Source organism: Anabrus simplex, chromosome 7, assembly GCF_040414725.1.
Source record: "Anabrus simplex isolate iqAnaSimp1 chromosome 7, ASM4041472v1, whole genome shotgun sequence".
Lineage (NCBI taxonomy): Eukaryota > Metazoa > Arthropoda > Insecta > Orthoptera > Tettigoniidae > Anabrus > Anabrus simplex.
The window spans coordinates 156894026-156917283 of NC_090271.1; the positions used below are offsets into that span (position 1 = coordinate 156894026).

Genomic DNA, 23258 nt, shown 5'->3' on the forward strand with positions numbered 1-23258 from the left:
GAGAAGATAACTTTACAAATCTATCTGTGTTGCTTGTTTTGTGATAGTTAACTTAACAAGTCTTTACGCCGAGTTTGCCGTATAATTCACGAACTGGCGAACTGGGCTCCACACATTCACTTGCAGCTGTCCAGCAGTCCATATTTAGCAATCAAGCTCGTGTAAACACATCCATTTGATATGCAACATAGCAAGTAGAGAGTCTTCCAGTGCAGCTGAATCTACAGACTGTAATTTAATAATCCACGAGGCATCCACTACAGATCAACAACAACTTGCAATAATCCAAGAACTACAATGCCTTGGAGCAGCAAAGTCCTGTGAAACAGTGTAAGTAAATTCCAATATTGTAAAATATTAGTGTACACATCACATTAGGTTTAACATTTAGGTATCAACAAGTACTCTTATCTTGAATTAATTACATAAATCGAAAGTAGACAATGGTGTAAAAGTTGCACTCGTAGCTTAGATTTTAATTTGTTGTTTTCTTTCATTGTAGGTGTGATCAGTGGGTTATGAAATGTAGGAGAAGTGATTTGAATGACATTTACAAAAAAGAAGGACCTACCTACTTAAATAGCTCCTACAAGATATGTTGAGATCACTTCCAATCCACAGATTTTAGGAGTCCTCAGCTCTTTAGTCAGGGGTAAGTTATGAATCAATCAATCCGTCACTACTGATCTGCATTTAGGGCAGTTGCCCAAGTGGAAGATTCCCTATTTGTTGTTTTCCTGGCAATTTCTTAAATTACTGCAAAGAAATTGGGAATTTATTGAACATCTCCCTTGGTAAGTTATTCCAATCCCTAACTCCCCTTCCTCTGAATGAATATTTGCCCCAATTTGTCCTCTTGAATTTCAGCTTTATCCTCATATTGTGATCTTTCCTACTTTTAAAGACACCACTCAAACTTATTTGTGTACTAATGTCATTCCACGCCATCTTTCCACTGACAGTTTGGAACATAACTGAGATTCACTATGGACCCAACATGATTTTAATCACTTGTAACATACTACTTAGTCTCCCAAGTTTTCCCAGCCCAAACATTGCAACATTTTTGTAACACTACTCTTTTGTCGGAAATCACCCAGAACAAATCGAGCTGCTTTTCTTTGGATTTTTTCCAGTTTTTGAATCAAGTAATCCTGGTGAGGGTCCCATACACTGAATCCATAGGCCTACTCTAGTTTGGGTCTTACCAGAGACTTATATGCTTTCTACTTCAACCCCTAAATACCCTCATATCTATGTGCAGAGATTGTACCCTTTATTTACAATCATATTTATGTGATTACCCCAATGAAGATCTTTCCTTATATTAACACCTAGGTACTTACAATGATCCCCCAAAGGAACTTTCACCCCATCAATGCAGTAATTAAAAGTGAGAGGACTTTTCCTAATTATGAAACTCACAACCTGACTTTTAACCCCGTTTATTATCATACCATTGCCTGCTGTCCATCTCACAACACTATCAAGGTCACGTTGCAGTTGCTCACAATCTTGTAAGTTATTTATTATTCTGTACAGAATAACATCATCTGCAAAAAGCCTTATCTCTGATTCCACTTCTTTACACATATCATTGATATATATAAGAAAATATAAAGGTCCAGTAATACTGCCTTAAGGTATTCCCCTCTTAATTATTACAGGGTCAGATAAAGCTTCGCCTACTCTAATTATCTGAGTTCTATTTTCTAGCCACCCATCCAGTCACTCTTTTTTCTAGTCCAATTGCACTTATTTTTGCCAGTAGTCCCCATGATCTACCCTATCAAATGCCTTACATAGGTCAATTGCAATACTGTCCATTTGACCTCCAGAATCCAGGATATCTGCTATATCTTGTTGGAATTCTACAAGTTGAGCTTCAGTGGAATAACCTTTCCTAAACCAAACTGCCTTCTATCAAACCAATTCTTAATTTTGCAAACATGTCTAATATAACCAGAAAGAATGCTTTCCCTAAGTTTACATGCAATGCATGTCAAACTGACTGGCCTGTAATTTTCAGCTTTATGCTTCATGAAGTTAAATAGTTCTTGTGTATAAAACTTTTAACTTCCCTTTACTGCTTGAAATAGAGAAAATGAATATTACATGCATACATACATAGCTACAGATGGTTATGCCCTTCAGCATTCAGTCTGCATGCCTCTGTGAGTTAAATAATAATAATGATATAAATTACTTAGTATTTTATTGCAGTCAATGGTCATAAGATTAAATTACATTTCATAAATCCTTTAAGTTACACTAGAATAACATGAGCATAATTTGAACATGAATATTTTGCATATTACAGCATAGTATCTTTCAATTCATTATTATATATAATAAATGTACCAAACAACATTTCACTACTCACAATGGCGAGTAAATATTAGTTGCAGCAGAAACATGTCAGCGATTCTTTTCTCTGAGGACAGATAAGAGTGTGATACCTATCACAAGCTCTACCGCATGGAGCACAGATACACTGAGGACTTGGCCCGTGGTGACTGAATGCTGAAAACTGCTCTCACTTTGTCATTCCGACAAGATTTTGCTTTTTACTACCTTTACAGAGGGTTGTTCCTAGGCATTCCCTTCCTGCTTTTACTGCCGCGTCACTGTATATCACCCATTCTCTTTCTGTATCGTACGCCTGTATCCTGGACTCCGTTACTTCCATAGATCCGAGGCTTGCTCGGTCGATTCTGTGAAGCAGGATGCTACCTTACTTATATTCCTAGTGAGGACCTTTCCCCTGACGGGTCCTAGCCACCTGAGCACAAAGCAGGCCATGACTCTGAAAATGTTAGGGTATCTCGAGTCTCAAGACCACGTTATAGGCCACTCAGCCGTTGCCCGTGGTTCTTGAACTAGGAGGTGACTGCAGTAACCCACACCATGAACCACAAAAATTAATAATATAATAATACATGTTGGGCTGTTATACAACTACTATGAAATTGAATGGTATTTCACGACAGTTCATCATATTCTTGTAATTTATATGCTGTATTATTATAGCCTACCAGTTTTGCATTCCATAGTACTACAGCATGGGCTTATTCAAAAAACAATGTGTGTAATTAATATGAATATTAACTTTGTTTCAATGAATTCTTTTTTTAGGCTGAAACCCAATTCTGTGCCAACACAAAATCTTCCCAGCAGCAGCGTAAAGGGTGTATTGGGATCAAGAAAAAGAGGGAGTCCACGCAAGAGGAAGGGAGAGAGAAGAAGAAGTGGAACATAATGGAACATCTCCACCAGTACTGCTCAGGTGCAGCCAACAGACAGACTTCCTAATGCAAGGTGTCCTAAAAGTGTTAATAACGAAGTTAAATTTAATATAATTAGGAAAAGGTTGTGTAAGGCTCCAAAATCTATCTGCAGAAAGAATGCACTTGTCACCAAATTGAAGGGTGAGGTGTGCAGGTTAGAGAAAAGTAAAGTGGAAACAAAGTCTGACTTAATAAAGTACTTTGGTCATTCCAGCTCATATTCAAAGGATTTTTTGAAGGGTCAAGTGAAAAAACTTTGTTCATCCTTTGTTCAGGAAGGCGATTCACTGACAGCGATAAAACTGTTGCTCTTGCAATGTATTATTGTTCTTCTAAAGCATATCAGTTCACTTGTGTTTTGGGAGCGCAGCGTGTGGAACCACTCAGAACATCTACGCTCTCTTCGGTTGCACGAATTATACACTGCGTACGTCAGTTGTCATGCTAGACGTTCCAAGCGGCTCCACGCTGCGCTCCCAAGACACATGTGAAGCCAGCAGCACTTATTCAATGGCCAGTAGCACGAGTGCAAACTGTTGTTCGTTCGTAATCTGTTTACCCTCTAGGGTCGGTTTTTCCCTCAGACTAAGCGAGGGATCCCACCTCTACCGTCTCAAGGGCAGTGTCCTGGAGCTTCAGACTCTGGGTCGGGGATACAACTGGGGAGGGTGACCAGAACCTCGCCCAGGCGGTCTCACCTGCTATGCTGAACAGGGGCCTTGCCGGGGGATGGGAGGATTGGAAGGAAGAGGGGAGGAAGCGGCCGTGGCCTTAAGTTAGGTACCATCTCTACTCAGTTGACCTCCCGAGGCTGAGTGGACCCCGTTCCAGGCCTCGTACCACTTTTCAAATTTTGTGGCAGAGCCGGGAATCGAACCTGGGCCTCTGGGGGTGGCAGCTAATCACACTAACCACTACACCACAGAGGCGGACGCAAACTGTTGTTACTTTTTGAAATTAGGTAATCATTTTAATAGTCACATATTCTCTTTTGATAATGTCATTTATATATTTCAGTTATTCCTATACTGGTCTTGTCATTCCCTAGACACAAGTGAGATAGTACATTCTATAATATTATATATGCACATAATATACTGTAGACCAAATAGAATAGTATGGAACTTACGTAAATACAATTCTGGGCCCCTTCAGCTGAACAGTGCGTGCTGTTTATCATCGTTAGCTCATCAGTTTCGAAGTTCTTTTCACGAATACTGTACTTTTGCCACCACAACTCACAAAATATTTATACCGTTCACAAAATATTTGCACAGTTCAGAAAATATTTACACAATTCACCCATACAGTAGTTGCTACTGTAACTGTTGTCTTTAGGATTGCTTCTATAAAACATTTTATTGTACTGAAGTAGGGCCTATAAAACATTTTTCTTAGAGGAGTAACAAATTTGCAGCAATTGCCTGTTGCAAGTAACAAGTAACTAATCTCATGTTTGTTCCGTATTGAAGATAACAATAAGTAAGATTCTATTAGAATAAAATTTATTGTAACCACCTATTGGAACGCCGCAATATCACGTAGCAGGCAGTGTGCGCGGAGAGGTAGAATCCACGAACACTGGCGATGCCGACAGTTGGGAAAAATGCGTGGCTTATAGCCTATAATCAATTCGCAATTGAGTAGGTGGTTACAATAAATTTTATTCTAATAGAATCTATAGAAAGAAACCTGGACTGGGACACAGTGTTGGAGGAGGAGTGGTGGAAAGATCGAAGAAAGTGGAGAGAAACCATATTTGCCCCTACCCGGCTACAGCTGGATAAAGGGAAAAGATGATGATGATGATGATGATGATGATGATGATGATGATGATGATGATGATGATGATGAGAATCTTACTAATTGCCTGTTGTTCGCTTGGTACGCCTTGACAAGGAGGAAGAAGTTTCCTTATGGGGCTTTTTTGTGGAAAATAATTGTCACTGTATTTCAAACTTTATCCCCTTTGAAGTTGAAGGTGCTGTGCTGATCATTGCTACGTAGGAGGTACTAAACGCTGAGATTCCTCGAGCAGTCCCGAGCATGGCCGATTATGGCTGCACTTCGACATTTCCTAGACAGAAGTGTCATATGCTTTCTCTTAGATCTACGAAACATAAACACAACTGTCTATTCCTCTCCTAACATTTTGAAATTACCTGGCGCATACTGAAAATCTGATCCTGACAGCCCCTCTGTGGTCTGAATCCACACTGGTTTTCATCCAACTTCCTCTCAACTAACTACTGATCGCACCCTCCCTTTTAAAACTGGGCAAGTTGGCCGTGCGATTAGAGGCGCGCGGCTGTGAGCTTGCATCCGGGAGATAGTGGGTTCGAATCCCACTGTCAGCAGCCCTGAAGATGGTTTTCCGTGGTTTCCCATTTTCACACCAGGCAAATGCTGGGGCTGTACCTTAATTAAGACCACGGTTGCTTCCTTCCAACTCCTAGGCCTTTGCTATCCCATCGTCGCCATAAAACCTATCTGTGTCGGTGCGACGTAAAGCCAATAGTAACCTCCCTTCCAAGATGCCAGTGAATACTTTGCCTGGAATACTAATCAATGAGATACCTCGATAATTGTTGCAATCCTTCCAGTTCCCTTGCTTATAAATAGGTGAAATTACTGCTTTTGTCCAACCTGAAGGTACCTTACCAACACTCCATGCTAATCTTACTACTCTATGAAGCCATTTCAGCCCTGCCTTCCCGCTATACTTCACCATTTCAGGTCTTAAGTTCATCTATTCCTGCTGCTTTACGACAATGGAGTTTATTTACCATCCTTTCCATTTCCTCAAGCGTAATTTCACCAACATCATTTTCTTCCTCCCCATGAGCTTGGTTGTTCGCAACATCACCATGAAGACTTCCTTTTACGTTGAGAAGATTTTCAAAATATTCCCTCTACCTGTCCAGTGATTCCCTGGGATCTGTTATGAGTTCACCTGAATTATTCAAAACACTGTTCATTTTTTTCCCCTCCCTTCCTAAGATTCTTTATTACTGTTCAGAAAGGTTTCCCTGCTGCTTGACTTAGCCTTTCCAGGTTATTACCAAAATCTTCCCATGACTTCTTTTTGGATTCAACAACTATTTGTTTTGCTCTGATTCTTTCATCTACGTACAATTCCCTATCTGCATCGGCCCTTGTTTGGAGCCCTTTCTGTTAAGCCTTATTTTTACGCTTACAAGCTGCTCTCACTTCATCATTCCACCAAGATGTTTGCTTTTTCCTGTCTTTACACACAGTCATACCTAGGCATTCCCTTGCTGTTTCTACTACAGCATATCTGTATGCCACCCATTCTCTTTCTATATCCTGAACCTGCTTACTGTTTACTGTTCAAATCTTCTCACTAATCGTATCCATGTACTTCTAATTTCCTCGTCCTGGAGATTTTCTACCCTTATTCGTTTGCAGACAGTTTTCACTTTCTCTACCCTAGGCCTAGAGATACTTAGTTCACTACAGATCAGATAGTGATCTGTGGATCATTGAAAAATCCCCGAAAAACCCGTACATTCCTAACAGACTTCCTGAATTCGAAGTCGGTTAAGATATAGTCTAATATAGATCTGGTACCCCTAGCCTCCCATGTGTAGCGGTGAATAGCCTTATGCTTGAAGAATGTATTCGTAACTGCTAAACCCATGCTAGCACAGAATTCCAGCAAACGCTTCCCGTTCCCATTAGCTTCCATATCTTCCCCACATTTACCAATCACCCTTTTGTATCCTTCAGTTCTGTTTCCAACTCTCGCATTGAAATCGCCCATTAGCACTATCCTATCCTTGCTGTTCACCCTGATCACGATGTCACTCAATGCTTCATAAAACTTGTCAACTTCATCCTCATCTGAACGCCCTCACATGGTGAATACACTGAGACAATTCTCGCCCTAATTCCTCCAACTGCCAAATCTACCCACATTATACGCTCATTTACGTGCCTAACAGAAAGTATGTTCCGTGCAATGGTATTCCTGATAAAGAGCCCTACCCCAGACTCTGCCCTTCCCTTTCTAACACCCGTCAAGTACACTTTATAATCTCCTATCTCTTCCTCGTTATCTCCCCTTACCCAAATATCACTCCTAGTACATCCAGATGCATCTTCTTTGCTGACTCAGCCAGTTCTACTTTCTTTCTTCCATAAGCCCCATTAATATTAATAGCTCCCCATCAAATTCCATTTCGTTCGCCAAGTTGTTTCCAAGGAGTCCCTCGCCTGTGAGAATGGGACTCTGTTACTCCCATAGGTCCGAGGCTTGCTTAAAATGTTCTGAGCTCGGTAAATTCATGAAGCAGGATGCTACCCTACTTGCACATAGTCCAAGTGAGGATCTCTCCTCTAACGGGTTAGGGACTGCAGGTGGATTGTATAGTCCTAGCCGCCTGAGCACAAGCAGGGCCACGACTCAAAATATGTCCGTGATGACCACTCTCATTCCATAGCAACTGGTATCCCGACTCTCAGGACCACTCCTTGGCCACTCCACGAACTAGGATGTGACTACAGTAACCCACACCAAGAACCATATATGTAATTGTTGGAAATAAATAAATAAATAAATAAATAAATATTAAAGCCTCGAAAGGAATGTTGGGCTGCCCGGAAATATCATTGACATTATAAATGGGATGTCTTCTTTGGTCCAGATGTATGAAAATATTTCTTTGGCATAAAGTCGATTATTGATCGTTTTGTTTTTCCAGTAGTCGTAAATTGATAATTAAAATGTGCCATGTGCTCGCCCAATACGGAAAATCTATTATGCTTCTTGGCATTGATGTACTCTTGATATCATATTTGGTAACTTCTGCCAGTTTGGCGTATGTAGCTGGAATCACTTTATGACATTTATGCTTATAAATACCTGAATTGAAATGTTTGTTGCTAGCAGTGACATGTATGCATATTATAGAAAATGTTAGAATTAGTGTTATTAGTTCTGAAACCCCCCCCACCATGGTGCAACAACCAAGCGACCGCTGCTCAGCCTGAGGGCCTGCAGATCATCTCGGTCATTATTCTTGGCTTCCTAGACCGGGACCGCCATCGCACCATCAGATGGCTCCTCAATTGTAATCACGTAGGCTGAGTGACGAAAGAAGCCACTTTCTGTTGTGTACCGATTTGTTAAGCTCTCTGCAGTCTATTGAAACCTGTTTCTCGCAACACCCACTGGTGCGGCAGATACATGACCTAGCCAGGTTATGGGATGCTGGCACCAGAATCACTTTCGCATGGCTTCCAAGCCACGTTGGGATTGCGGGAAACGAACTTGCGGATGAAGCTGCAAAGGAAGCTGTACTTTTACCTCCAAGACCAGTCAATGTACCTGCTAAGGATATTTGTTCTCAGCTACGTCGAACCATCTTGGCGTCCTGGGAATCGGAGTGGCTAGATATCCGAACTCCCAACAAGCTGAGAGCAATTAAGAAGACAACTACCGTGTGGCGGTCCTCATTCCGACCTTCACGGAGAGAGGCCATAGTACTATGCAGGCTGAGGATAGGTCATTTACGATCCACGCACTCTTATCTCCTAAAGAGGGAAGACCCCCCAGTGTGTTCTTGTGGTGCCGACTTCACCGTGGCCCACATCCTCACAGAGTGCGCCGATCTCTCTGGCCTAAGACGGAGCCTCGGCCTGCAGGAAACACTTGAACGCATACTAGCCGATGACGCGACTACTGCTGATCTTGTCATCCGCTTTATGTGCGACAGTGGACTTATCAAGGGTATATAAATTACAAGTGTACTGTTACTCAGGGAACGTACGTTCCCTTTTGATACGTTAGTAATCCTTTCGGTCTAATCCTATAATTGCTTTTTGTTTTATTTTGTACTGCGTTTCCAAATTACTTGTTGAATAAATTATTTCTTTTTTATATTTTAAAGTTCTCTTCCACCTATTTGTTCAGAGAGGATGATTACCTCGTTGTACTTCCTCTTAAAACAAAAATCACCACCACCACCACCACCACCACCACCACCACCACCACCACCACCACTGAGTGAACCTCGAACCAGCCTTCAGATCCAGGTGAAATTCCTGGCCTGGCTGGAAATCGAACCCAGGGCCTCCGGCTAAGTGGCAGGCACGCTACTCATACACCGCGGGGCAGGGCATTAGTTCTAAACACTATCTTCAAATTTTGTTTTTTAAATAAGTTTATCTGAAAAAAATATTGTTGTATGTGGAAGTGAGATATTTATTTTTGTTTGTGGGTCTTCTAACAAGGGTTGAGGAGGATTTATTTTTCAATTCATACTTTATTTTGTTAACAAATTGCTTGTTATAGCCATTAATTAATGTGATATTCTAAATGTTATTTTTTTTTAAATTAGCAGTTGAAAGAGGGATGTTGAAGGTTCTGTAAATTAAACTATAAATTCAGCTTTTATTCCTGGTTACCTGTATGTTGAGAATCTTGTCCTTTTTGTTGCAAGTTAGTGTGAGTTTTCTATACTAATGTTTCTAGTGATTGAGAGATCCAAAATATTTAACGAATTATTTACTTGAGATTCAAGCATAAATTTAATATGCGGATCTAATGAGTTCTATTGATTAAGCAAAATGTCTTGTTTGATGAAATGATGGTCGGTTATAGAAAAAAATGTCTTCCACATATCATAACATCCAGAAAACGATTCCTTGAAATTTGTTAATAACCTTAGTGTGCTCTAGATTATCAAGACTGAGCAAGTTGGCCTGTGGTTAGGGGCGCTCAGCTGTGAGCTTGCATTCGGAAGATAGTGGGTTCGATCCCCACTGTCGGCAGCCCTGAAGATGTTTATCCGTAGTTTCCCATTTTCACACCAGGCAAATGCTGGGACTCTTCCGTTTCCTTCCCACTCACAGCCCTTTCCTATCCCATTGTCACCATTAGACCTATCTGTGTCGGTGCAGCGTAAAGCAACCTGTAAGAATTTTTTTTATCAAGATAAATATCGGCTAAAATGCTGAAAAACACGGGATCCCATGCGAAGACCGTCCTGTTTATAAATGGTATTCTTAAAAGAAAAGTACTTCTTGTCAATAGCAAATTTAAGGAGAGTCATAAAATAATTATTTCGATTTTACTCAATTTGCTATAATTATTGAGATTTCTTTCAATGGGTTGGATAGTTTCAGCTGTCAGTATGTTGAAATGCATGTTGGTGATATCGTGGTAATAAATGGAAAAATGAGGTTGTAACTTTGTAACTGCAAAATGATATTTAGAAATTTATGAATAAATATAAATTCTGTAAGCGGGGCTGTTCCTAAAATTGATAATGGGCTTGATAGGTACCGCTATGTTTATTTTGTGTATTTTAGGAAGTGCTCTTGCAGTTGGTAGTTTGGTGTACATGTTAATCATTTTCATTGTCTGCTGTTCATTTAACAAAAACTGAGAATTTTTGATTATTTATTTGAGCTTCTTTTGGATGGCATTAGTGGGGTCTTTCTTGACAATATTGAATTTATTATCTCTGAAAAATGCTCTGTCTTCAGTTTTATCCACAATTACTGTACGGTAGTATTGCCTTTATGTAAGTTGTCCTTGATTTTTTGTTTTAAGTGGTAAAATTGTTTGTTAGCTACTGATTAGTTATTATTATTGTCCTATTGTTTGTGAATATTAAGAATTTTGTGTTAATATATTATTTGATGAAAAATTTAAAATAAAATACATAAAACAAAAAATATTCTTCTTCTTCTCCTCCTCCTCCTCCTCCTCCTACTGCTTTTCCCATACATGTGGAGTCGGGGGTGTGACCTGTCTCGCACGTGGATTTGGCCCTAATTTATAGCCAGGTGCCCTTCTTGATGCCAACCCTATACGGAGGGATGTAATCACCAGCCCTCGGATTTTAGGGAAAGACCTATTTTGTTCTTGAAGAAATGACTTAAAATGAAGTTGTATTTGCACATTTCATGTATTTATAAAGTTAGAAACTGTGGTCCTATTGTGCTTAAAAATGTCTGAATTGACGTTAAAATCTATAGCTATAATTAGATTTTTAATCACTAAATCATTTAAAAATGCCTTTCAGTATATTCCGAGGAAATAAAATATTTGCTGACTCATGTTCAGTATCCTAAACAAAATTTTAAAATCGGGAAGCTGTAAACCACACTCCCCGAAATGCCTTAAGAACGTCCCGCAGCAAACACTCCCATATTTTGTCACAAGGCAGGAGATGATACAGTATCCATTGACTTGCTGGGAAAAAAAAATTCATTCTGTGAGAATATTTCGGTGTTCCCGCTTGTTCAGTGTGTGAATTATGCCGGAAGTGTCAGGTTCCAACTCGTCTTTAATTAAAAAGTGGTTACAGGAGTTGTTCCTGTGAAGTTTGCAGCAAAGAGGTGAGTAAAGTTGTTTACTTCCCCGTAACGAGTTATTATCAATTTAGCAAAATAAGTATGGTATTTTGATTGAAGCCTATTAAAATATGTACAATTGAAGCTGCCTAAAAGTATTAACACCTAAAGTTCCGAAGTCTAGTAATCACTATTGCATGTTTCTGCTGTGGTTGGAAGTGCAGTGTGTTGTCTGAATAAAAACCTACAACCTGTTTTCCAGTCATTGACTGGGTCAAGGGTGCAATGAATGAAGCATATATAGGCTATTAGTACGATGGGGTCGCCATTCCCAAAGTGATTTATTAATGACTGATAGATGCTATGAAATGAGAATGGAGAGTGTTGCCGGAATGAAAGATGACTGTCCCGCCTCCGCTTTGTCTAGCACAAATCCCTCATGGAGTGATCGGGATTTGAACCACGTTATTCAGCGGTGAGTGGTCGACGCGCTGCCGTCTGAGACACGGAGGCTCAGTGTGTTGTCTGAATATTAAGAGAAAAGTGGTGGAACAAACACTAACACCCAGTCTCTGAGCCAGAAGTAATTAGACGGGATTAAAATCTTCGATCCGGATGGAAATCAAATCCGGGACCTTCTGAAACGACAGAAACAACGCTGGCTATTCAGCCAAGGATTCGAACAAAGTGAAATCCTTATTGAGTTTTATTATTACTATCAGTATTAACATTCAACTATCGTAATAGAAAGAAGCAAAAATCATTATTTAGTTTCATTATTTCTATCAGTTTTAAACACGTAACGTTCATTGTTCAATCTTGCCGCCTGATTATTTTTCAGGGATTTGAAAACGCTTTAAAAATATAGTGAAGTACCGTAGTTAAAACTCTAGGCTTTTAAGTTATACAAACATGTACGGCATCTCGAGGGACAGATTTTATTTGTACTGTTGCTTAAGAATGAAGGAAATTCATACTTTAAAAACGTGGGAGCGGCTCCACGCGATGCGTTCACAAGAGACAGTGCTGGCTTCACGAAAAGCTGCATCGGCTGCACCTCGACATTGCCTGACAGCAAAACAAAGCTTCTTCTTCTTCTCCTCCTCCTGCTGCACACGTGGCGCGAAATCGCCATGATAGGTAGGAGGTGCTAAAAACGCCGAGATTTCTCGAGCAGTCGCGAGCAAAGCCGATGATGGCTGCACCTCGACATTCCCTAGACACAAGTCTAACATTTGCCCAGTATTCCCGCATTCATTGGCAGTGTTGTTCCTTCCTTTGTTCAGTCCAAGCCTTCCCTGTTTTCAGCTTGAGCTTTTCTTGGAAACTCTTGTGGTCTTGAAGTTTCTTCTTAAGTGGATTGCGCTTCAGTATATCATCATGTGTGATGCCCACCTCTTGTAGATCTTTTTCTACCTCGCTGAACCAGGCCCCTTTTGTCTTCTTACATTGCAAACAGGAAAAGATCCACCTGGCTGATATTATTATAGGGCTCATTCCTGTCAAGTGACCATAGAAAGCAATCCTCCTCTTCTGCATCGTATCTGTTATCTCTTCTACGTGGAAATAGAGCTTGTGGTTGTGCCATCTTCTATATTCACCTATGTCTTTCATGGGGCCCAAGATTTTCCTCAAAATCTTTCTTCCGTTCTTTAATCTCAAGTTTCTCAATAAAGCCATTTTTGTCCATTGCAAAGCATTCCGCTGCATACAGGGCCTCCGGACGAATGACTGTGCAGTAGTGTGTGAACTTGGCATTCAAGGATATTGATCAATCAATCAATCAATCAATCAATCAATCAATCAATCAATACTGATCTGCATTTAGGGCAGTCGCCCAGGTGGCAGATTCCCTATCTGTTGTTTTCCTAGCCTTTTCCTAAATGATTTCAAAGAAATTGGAAATTTATTGAACATCTCCCTTGGTAAGTTATTCCAATCCCTAACTCCTCTTTCTATAAATGAATATTTGCCCCAGTTTGTCCTCTTGAATTCCAACTTCATCTTCATATTGTGATCTTTCCCACTTTTATAAACGCCACTCAAACTTATTCATATACTAATGTCATTCCACGCCATCTCTCCGCTGACAACTCGGAACATACCACTTATGTCTCAAGTATTATTACAATATTATAAGTCCACCTGTTCAATACAATACAATATGATCCACTATTTCATATGGTCAAATATTTTTTTATACATAATACATAAAAGTCAAAGGTACATGTTTCACCCTCCTTACGGGCAACATCAGCCTATATCAATCTTAAAAATAATACATATACTTATAAATTATAGGTTAAAATGTTGAAAAATGATTTCGTAAAACATTATACAATAACATCTAAAACAACGATAATGCACCAAAGTATGTTTTCTTCTCGACTTTCAGATATCCCAAACATATACATTTTAACTTATTTATTACATTCACACTTCTGTTTTAAATAACTGACTGTGATTTTACCACCTTGGATTCAACTTGGGAATTGAAGAAACATCCCCCTTTGATGATTGTGTTTAAACTCAAGACCATCACAGTCTTAATGATATTATAAAAATATGGATCCATTTTAGTTTTAAACTCTCAAAATTTCATGTTTAATCACGTTTTAATCTTCAAAAACTGTTAATTCACTCTCTTTTAACATACTTTGGTGCATTATCGTTGTTTTAGATGTTATTGCATAATGTTTTACGAAATCATTTTTCAACATTTTAACCTATAATTTAAAGTATATGTATTATTTTTAAGATTGATATAGGCTGATGATGCCCGTAAGGAGGGTGAAACATGTACCTTTGACTTTTATGTATTATGTATTGTCCCCTTCAAAAGTGGTAAAAATCATTTACTGGAGAATATTTTATTTCTACTGTAAATTGGAACATTATTTCGTGAACCAGGAAGGGAGTTTTAGCACGTCGTGTCGACTAGAACCAGTCACCAGGTGGACGGAAATCCCAGCCAAGGGAGAGCAAGAAGGGGAGAGCAGATACCGCTAGCCAAGTAACCTTCAAATCAGCCGTGAATACCACGTGATCAGGCGAAATGTGTGTCAAGTGTTCGATCGATATTAGTAAAGGTAAATGACGTCTGACTATGGCAGCCAATCAAGTGATCAATTTGGTGTGAAGTTAATGAAGTGACCAATAGTGTATAATGAAAAGACGCACCCCTGTCTTAAGACGGTGAATTATGGATTTTCCTAAGGAAACTTTACTCTGAATTTTCTACCTCTGAACGCGACGAGTGGGGAATTATTCTGACTTCAACTACGGACGTGAGAAGACGCACTTTGCTTACTGGGGAACTTCGTCTTATTTAGAGCTTCCAACTTGTTGCAGACAGCAGTTCAGACATTCACGGATTCTACTTACAATTTACTGAAAATATTAAAAGATAAGTTGCATTTCCATCTCGTCAAACAGCGGTGTGTGTTTTGGACTTGTCTCAGACTTAATTTTCAGTTTCAGCTTTCGCAAGAACTTCCACAGAGGAGATCATTGGTTCGAGTGCAAGTCAGGATGCCTGTCTTCCTACGAGATGAATGGTATGGTTTCCAGCGCGCCAGCATGTCCTCAATGAACGAGTAGAATGTAAAGCAGCTCAGACGGGCGAGACCAGGATCGATGCTGCGTAACGTGGTAATGCACTAGGTCATCAGCCCAGGTTCTACGATCGACAGTCACCACCAAGTAATATTTAAACATTGTTATTCTGTCTTCCTATTTGTAAATGTAAATGTAATGATATAGCCTCTACTTATTTGCTTACAAGAATTTCTATTAGTTAGAATTTTTTCCGCCTCTTCTTTCTTGGTGAAGGTAGTTTGGGAATGAGTGTGTGTATTTTGAACCTATTAGCTTGTTTGAGTGAATGTCATCGAGAAATGTTTCAACTGTCCCGAGTTCATTGTGGCAGGAGAGATAAAAGTAATACGACCTCAACGTTAAACTAGGACTATTTGAATAATTTTTATACTTGAATTGAGATCAGATGGGACAGTAATTTCGTGGATTCCATTATATCAGAGTTCATTCCTCGATTATACGACGTATGGTTGGATTCCGAGTGCGATAGAGTCATCTGAGATATTGTTGTGCAGTAGCTTCCGCATGTATGATCTTGCGCGGCCAGGGATAATAATAATAATAATAATAAAATAAATTAACCTAATTATCGCGTAAAGGAACACCTAAGGTCATGAGCATAATAATAATTATTATTGAATAAGGTTGATGTGCGCTCATTTGTATGAATTTAGGCCTGGGAAATGGCAGTATCTGACCGATACATTTATATATATTTTTGCTGTGCTGTTATAATTATTTGAGTGGTAGATGGATATTATTGAATTTAGCAGATAAGTTGTGCATCCATTATTGAGTGAATTTAAGAAGAAAATATGTTACCTGACGTAATTTCTTCGTTGTGAGCGCAGATTGATTGAGAGCCACAATTATGGTGGAGAAGTAAAAATAAATATCGCAGCTCATGAACCGCATGCGCGGAATGTTCATTCTGACCTGTGTTTAAGCAATTTTGTCGATGATTTTCGGATGATTTTTGCTCGTAAATTTTCCCTCAACATCGTCGTATGACTGAGTTCTTCAATAAAGTGATAATCATTGCTCTATCACATCAAGTTGATGAGAGGAAGTCCCCACGATATTGTCATCATGAGAATATTTTCCCTGACTTTGACTAAACATGAAAATAATAATCAAGGGCTAGCATTCGTGTAAATATGTATATAATATTTCCGTGTATCTTTGTGTGAGTGTAGTGTGTGTGATTTGTCTGTATTTTACTTATTGTAATTTTACAGCTCATATTTGTGATGATGCTCTTCGCTGTTTCGTGGATTTTTGGCCAATTTATGCCAACTTTAGTGGTTCACTATTTGACAGAATTTAAACCTTTAGTGAATTTTATTGGTTTTTAAGGAAGAATAGGGTCTTAACTAGCGAAAACATATAAATAAGTATAGGCCATGTCAGTGAATTGAACTCACAAAATCGAAGTTGTAAAAGTAATATAACTAATTATTTTCAATCAATGGGTAAATGAAGGTTGACATGTCAAGTTCCAAAGTATTGTGTGAAGATCAACTACTGAATAATTATAAAAGAGAATTTATTAACTAATTTAAAGGTCAAGGAAGGCGATTCAACCATAATTTCGTGGGAGAAATTTTTTTAAATTTAATTTTCAGAAAGGAATGAAAATGATCATTTTCAAACTCGATTTAAGTTAAGTCCATTGAGGAAGGAAATTTTATTTTCAAATCATTTAATTATTAATGGAAGAGAAAATCTCAAATTAATTATTATTAATCATTTAATTAATTTTTGACTAAAAATCTAAATATTATATATTTACAGACTCAGGCATTTGCAGTTCCATTTATCGATGGAGTGTCCATGTTGGTAACGACATAAAAGAAGACAAGTCATATGAAAATCCCTAGATTTTCTAAATTATTTGTAGAATTTGAGAAGAGCAGTAGTTGTAATAAATGTGTGAAACCTATTTAGCTTTCTCTCATTTGCCACTAGTTCATCATCTATCCCTGCACTTTAAAATTTTCGCACAGCCGATAAGCGAACGATCTACCCCCTGGAGATCCTCGCTCACCGGCCGAGCTGAGCCCGGCATGACGGGTGAAAAAAATATTTGACCATATGAAATAGTGGATCATATTGTATTTTATTGAACAGGTGGACTTATAATATTGTAATAATACTTGAGACATACGTCAACTTTAATACGGAACCAAAATGAGAATAGTTACTTGTAACATACCACTTAGTCGAGCAGCTCTTCTTCTTTCTCTCAATTCTTCCCAACCCAAATTTTGCAACATTTTTGTAACGCTACTATTTTGTCGGAAATCGCCCAGAACAAATCGAGCTGCTTTTCTTTGGATTTTTTCCAATTCTTGAATCAGGTAATCCTGGTGAGGGTCCCATAGTATAGTATACATCCTTGGTTAGATGGTATGCCATTTCCATTTTGTTCATGCGAGACATGCAAGGCTTCTTTCTCAGACATGTTGGGTTCTATCCACTCACCTAATATTTAAACCTACCTACCCGCTTGATTTTCCCTGTTCCACATTTAGCTCTTTTGGTGCCTTCTTTATGTTTGTAATAAACTGAGTTTTCTCTAAGGAGATCCGAAGACCTGCTTTCACTGCCTGATTTGTTTTGTAGCTGTCTGTAGCGAGTCAGGAAAGACTGCTAGACGATCTGCAAAAGCAAGACAGTCAATTACAAGGTTTGTTTTCCTGCACCCCAGTCTGACTCCAATGTTGACCCCTTAATTTCTCATTTCCTTGCAGATGACTTTCTCTAGAACACAGTTGAAGAGCAGAGGTGAGTGCCCATTTCCCTATCTGACTCCTGTCCTTATTTCAAAAGGCATCTAACACTTCTCCTCTAAACTTCACTTTGGAAAACTGTGGTATGAGGTTAGATTCACCTAATCAATACAAATTTGTTTACTAAATCACTGTATTACTTACATATACAGTATATACACTGACTAAGCAAATGTCATGGGATAGTGGAGGACTGATGCACAGGTGTGTTGTCTGCGCACCACACGCCCCCTGTGCCAGTGGCAGTTGTATAGGAGACCTTGTGAACAGTAGCTGTGCATGTGACAGGTGTAACATGGAATGTTGTCGTGAGCCGACACCATTCAAAGGGAGTATGGTGGTCGGTGCCTGACGGATGGAAAGTGCGATTTCAGAAGTGGTGCGAGAATTCGGCTTCCCACATCAACCGTGTCTAGGGTGTATCGTGAATGGTTGAATGCGGGTGTCACCATCCACAACAGACGAATGACCGGCCGTCCAGCCACCCTCGATGACCGTGACCGGCGACATCTGAGACGGATTGTCAATAGTGACAGACGGGCAACCGTGCAACACATCATGGCTCAATTGAACACAGGCCGTGCTAGACCCGTCTCCCAGTGGACAGTCTGTAGGAACATGGGTTCTATGGGGTATGGGAGCCGGCGCCGCACACGGGTGCCACAGTTAACCCAACGTCATCTGGCACGACGACACGCATTTGTTGCCAGTCACCAGGGATGGACACTGGAAAAATGGTGTAACGTGATATGGTCGGACGAATCACGATTTCAACTGCACCATGATGATGGGAGGCACCGTGTATGGCGCAGATCACATGAAGCGATGGATCCCGTCTGCCTCGAAGGTGTGGTCCAGGGCGCTGGTGTCTCTGTTATGGTCTGAGGTGCATTTTCCTGGTATGGAATGGGCCTCCTAGTTGTTCTGGAAGAGACTTTGATTGGTACACGGTATGTTGAGCTGCTCGGAGACCATCTCCACCCATTTTTGGCCTTCCAACGCCCAGACGGCTCTGCGGTGTGTCAAGATGATAACGCGCCGCCACATCGCTCCCACGTTGCCCGGGAATGGTTCCAGGGACATACAGCGGAGGTCCAACAACTGCCATGGCCACCCAGGAGCCCCGATATGAACCCTATCGAGCATATCTGGGATTTCCTGGAACACAGGCTCAGTGCCATTGATCCTGCACCCATGAACGGACCAGCATTGGCGGCCACTTTGCAAACGATTTGGTGTCAGCTGCGTCCAGAGGACTACTAGGGACTTGTCGACTCACTTCCGCGACGTCTCACTGCAGTTCGCAGGGCCAGAGGAGGCCCCACATGCTATTAGGTGACTATCCCATGACATTTGCTAAGTCAGTGCATACGTACATACATACATACATACATTTGGAACTAGTTTCGTCCCGAGATGGGGTCATCATAAGCCTTAAAAGTTATAAGTGACCCACAAACAATGTAACAGCATTTAACTAGATCTGTCAAATAGCGTCCCTAATTGAACACATTACCAATGTATATTTCCATTTCATATTTCATAGCCAAACGTAACTGATAGTTCAGCATTGTATTTTGTATTACTGTATTTTGGATATCCTAGCATGTTCAAAGTTAACAAACACTAAACAACTAATACAACATCTTATTATGTACTATACCAATTTGATATCTAGATTAACTTATAAGGCTGATGATGACCCCAGCTCGGGACTTCGAATTACGTGATTTCGAATTAACTGCCAACTCTTAATTCAGAAATGCTTAACCCTTGCCGCATCAAAAAATATTCTAAGACCCGTACTGCATGCAATTAACCTTGATTCACAGTTTAAACCTTTGAAATGCCATGGAGAAAAACAATTTTCAAAATGTATCCAACAAGGTGCATTTACAGTATTCAAATTCACAATACAGTATTCACTTCGATAACTCACTGACAAACATAACCTCATGCAACGAAAGAAAAAGAAAAGCATGATTCAAAGATGAGGAGAAATCTATGCTGGTTCCCCTGAGCAAGTCCTTTATTCATTGGACTACTGAACTGAATGCATTTTAGATGTCCCGTACTTGCACGGAAAGTACCCAATGCCCTTAAAACATCCTGGTTTATCGAACTTTCCTATGACGAGGGGATAAAGTCTCTCACTTCCGTCTGCATTAGAACACAGTACAGTGACTCTATCCATGTACAATTTCCCGCTATGGTAATTCAGAAATGCGAACCCTTGCCGCGTCACAAGTATTCTAAGGCACATTAATACACGCAATCACTTTGATTCACAGTTTAAACCTTTCAACTGCCTTGGAAAAAATTATTCCCAAAATGTATCCAACAAGGTGCATTTACATTATTCAAATAATGCACTCGGATAAATCACTGTCAAGCATAACCTCACGCATTGAAAGAAAAAAACGTATGATTCAATGACTAGGACAAATTATGCTGGCTCCGTTGTGCAGATTGGTTATTCATTGGATTACTGTACTGAATGCATTTTAGATGTCCTGTACTTGCACGGAAAGTGGCTTATCAAACTTCCTTATGACAAGGGGAAGACGTCTCTCGCTTCTGTGTGCATTGCAACACAGTGCAATGATCCCCCCCCTCCTTGTACGATTTCCCGGCTATCACTTCCCTCCTATAAAACCGCAAGACCGTTTGGGCTCGGCATAAAAAAAATGCAGTTTCATCGGCATTGACAATATTTTTTGGTGCGTACGAATTGATTATATGAGCCACGCTTTTTCGCCAACTGTCGGCATCGCCGGTGTTCACGGATTCATCTTCTCCAAACGCTGCCTGCTATGTGGTATTATGGTGTCCCTTAAAATGCTGAATACAAAATAATTACGATTTTGCATGAACTTAGCAAATATGAAGCACACTGTAGACACACCGAAGTGAGTGAAAGTACTGAAATCTACCCCAGCACGTTCCGGAAGACATGTTCAATCATGACGTGGAAAAATTTCAAATTTAAATTACTCTGAAAAAGATGATTTATTTTTTAAATGTAAAGGCTGTTTTGAATTAAAAGTCTGAATTTCCTTAATGGGAATGATATTGTGCGAATTATCGGTATTTCGAATTAAACAATTTAAATAACATGCAAAATGGTACCTTATATTTCTGGGACTTCACAGTTGGCAGGATTTTGAATTAACCGATTTCGAATTATCAAGGTTCTACTGTATATGTATGTAAATAATACAGTGATTTTGTAGACAAATTTGTATTGATTAGGTGGATCTAAACCCATACCACAGTCGTCTACCATCAATACGGAACATGAAACTTATCTACTTTCACTTTTGAGGTATTACCTGTCAAGGTCCGTTGCATGATCGCTCTTGTTTTGTTGTCCAAGCCAAATTCCTTTAGGATTAGTATTAGGATATTTCGATCAAGTCATAAGCCTTTTTTAAACTGACAACAGTCACCACAAATTTCTTGCTCCTGAGCTTCAGATATGAAAGGGTAGATTTTGTATTTATTATATGCTCAATACAAGAGCATCCTTTCCCGAACCCTCCTTGGTATTCTCCCAGCTGTGGATCTACAGCGCATTCCATGTTAAGAAAACAGTATTGCTCTTATGACAACAGGGTTGCCATATCGAACGGCTCTGTTCAACACCATCACAGGAAAATGGCGGTACATGAATTTGTGAAATTCAGCATTGAAGTTCAAGACAAAAAGCAGAAGAAACTAAGCTGCAAATTATTTTTATGAACTGAAGGGGATGGGGTTTAGAGGGGCTATTTTTGGTTTGTAGAGAATCAGAGGTAAACTACAGCACATAAAAAAACCCCAGTATTGAAATGTAAGGCAAATAGGGGAAGAAAATAGAAAAAAAAAATTATGAGCTTGAGGAGTGAGGGATGCATTTAATTGCATTTAATGAATTTCCCCAGCCAACATGCGGTACTACTGCTGTCGTATCGCTCACAAAAATAATAAAATTAAATGCGGTCATAAAAAAGAGTGGTAAAATTAAAATGTGCTTAAGAAAGAACAGCTAAATAACAAAACCAAGTACAAAGAAAACACACAGAATTTTTTTTTATGAGTACAAGTTATGCCATGACGTACCGCTGCACACCACACCACCAAAATCTTCAATAACAACTTCTCTACAGTACGAAAGTAATAGAACACACAAACATACTATGCAATATACAACCAAAAAACTCAACACAAGACAAGTATGCACGCACTGATTTAAAGCCTAAAAACACACATGCAACAAATACACACTGTAGATGACTTCACTACAGAAGTGAGCTGCTGGCGGTTTACAGAGTGAGGGACTACAGAGGCTTGTACCAGAGCAACACAGAAAGAAAATGAAGGAAGGCAACGAAGCGATAGCTGTTCCTGCCATTGTGCTTCCTCTCTTCGAATATATTTATGAAGAAGAAAATGTTATGTAGTTATTTTAATAACTCACGGGCAAAAATGCCTCGTCTTTTTTATCTGTATTTTCTAATAACAACTGCGAACACGAACATTACGACGACCTGCTGACTGAAAGGGAACGCACTGTACAAGACAAAACCTTCGATGTAACGGTGCACAAGGACGAGGTAACCCTGGCTATGAAACGAATGGCCGTGGACACGTCATCCGGACCCGACAGAGTTCTAGTCAGAGCTATTAAAGATGATATGGCATCAACTATCATAGCTAAAATCACTACGATAATGTTACAGACAGGGCATGTTCCATTACTGTTCACAAAGGCAGAACTGTCAGACTGGAGGCCAATCATTATATGTTCAGTCCTTCGCCATGTCATCGACATCATAAACACCGCTTTACTCAGATCTGTGTTAAACTCAGCAAAAAACAACAAACAAGATGCTACTCTGGTCTTCCTAGACATAAGCAAGGCTTTCGACAACGTGGGCCATTTACACTTAAGAAAAACGTTAGCTTCGTCAACTGCGCCAAGCAAGCTGAGCAATATAATTTGTAAGCTTCAGGAGAATAATACAACTCAGATCCAGGCCAACTTCAAGAAAACTAATCCCATTAAATTGCGCTGTGGCGTAATGCAAGGATCCCCATTGTCGCCAGTTTTATACAATCTCACAACAGATCACATTTTTCAAAAAATTGGCAAAAAAGAACTATGTGACATGCATGGTTATACCCTTGCAAACGGACTGCAACCTTTAAAAATATTAGGCTTCGCAGATGATACGGTTATTGTAGGATAAAAACGTGACTCTGCAATAGAACTGAC

At 39.7% G+C, this 23258-nt stretch overlaps 1 protein-coding gene across 2 annotated transcripts in view; it reads right to left on the reverse strand.

Moving 5' to 3' along the window:
- The window catches only part of Uvrag (UV-resistance associated gene), a 270030-nt gene that overhangs the window by 91325 nt on the left and 155447 nt on the right, over positions 1–23258 (reverse strand). The window lies entirely within an intron of this gene.